Source organism: Neopelma chrysocephalum, unplaced genomic scaffold (assembly GCF_003984885.1).
Source record: "Neopelma chrysocephalum unplaced genomic scaffold, ASM398488v2 Primary Assembly neopelma1_353, whole genome shotgun sequence".
NCBI classification, from domain to species: domain Eukaryota; kingdom Metazoa; phylum Chordata; class Aves; order Passeriformes; family Pipridae; genus Neopelma; species Neopelma chrysocephalum.
In genome coordinates, this window is record NW_020898017.1 from 25,007 (window position 1) to 26,398 (window position 1,392).

Consider the following 1,392-nt stretch of genomic DNA (forward strand, 5'->3'; position numbering starts at 1 on the left):
GGTTGGGTTGGGAATCCTCTGATCCAGGTTAGGAATCCTCTGATCCAGGTTAGGAATCCCCTGATCCAGGTTGGCTTAGGAATCCTCTGATCCAAGGTTGGGTGCCCTGACACCCCCAGACCCCCGCAGTGAGGACCAGCAGAGCTCAGGGCCTCACAATGGGGCTCTCAAAGCCAAGCTGTTGGAGATTTCCTCATCATAAACTGGGAAAAACACCCAGAATTGAATGAGAATGTTGGTGATGGTGAAGTGGAATGAAAAGTCTCACTGAGACATCACAGAATCCTGGAATGGTTTGGGTTGGAGGGACCTTAAAGCCCATGCAGTGCCACCCCCTGCCATGGGCAGGGACACCTTCCACTAGCCCAGGTTGCTCCAGCCTGGCCTTGGACACTCCCAGGGATCCAGGGGCAGCCACAGCTTCTCTGGGAAATCCATTCCAGCCCCTCCCCACCCTCCCAGCAGGAATTCCTTCCCAATATCCCATCTCTCCCTGCCCTCTGGCACTGGGAAGCCATTCCCTGTGTCCTGTCCCTCCATCCCTTGTCCCCAGTTCCTCTCCAGCTCTCCTGGAGCCCCTTTGGGCCCTGGAAGGGGCTCTCAGCTCTCCCTGGAGCACTGACTTCTTGGAAAAGGAAGAAAAGCAAGATCCAGTGACTATAAACACATTATTCCACCTGCCCAAAGGCCTCTCCTCAGTGCCCACCCTGCCCTGAGTGGCTCCACGTGGATTAATGGGGGACTGTGGGGTGAAAGTGCAGAAACCTGGACAAATATCACCCAAATACACCCAATAAACAGGCTCCAAGTCCAACCTAAACCCACAGTGAATTCCTAAAGCATCCCATTCGTCCAGGGTGCTCCCAGCCAGACCCAGCTGGGACTGTTTTGTGATGAAAGGTGACCATGTGAATTATTGTCAAACAACAGGGAGCCCTCAGAGGTGGAGTTTCCCAACGTGACAGCTCAGGAGAGGGATCCATGAGCAGTGCCAGATCACCTGGATGTTCCAAGGGAAGTTCAAGGTCAGCCAAAAGAACTTGGGCCTCCTGCTGGGATCACAAAGATGGGAACTGCTCTGGGCAGAGCCAGACCACAACTGCTCTGGAGCCTTGCAGCAGACACCAGGCAGCTCCTCTTTTAAAATTGATGGGTAAAGGAGAAGAAATCCTGCTCCCTTTCCCTCTCCCAGCCCGGAACAAAAGGGGAACATATTGCAACTGTGCCCAGGGAGAGAGGAGGAGGAGGCTGCTGTCTGTTCCTTTAAATGTAATGTTAATGCCCTGTAATCAGCTTTAATTTTTAAACAGGCCCAGCCCTCCTGTCCATTCCCCCTAATTCGGGACACGTGGAAGGTAAATGGGCTGTGCTGGTGACAGCTGGGGAGCCTCA

General features: G+C 53.7%; 1 protein-coding gene across 2 annotated transcripts in view; it reads right to left on the reverse strand.

Annotated features, from left to right (window-relative positions):
• The window catches only part of LOC113978683 (nuclear respiratory factor 1-like), a 17,900-nt gene that overhangs the window by 15,593 nt on the left and 915 nt on the right, over positions 1–1,392 (reverse strand). The gene's annotated exons all lie outside the window — the stretch shown is intronic.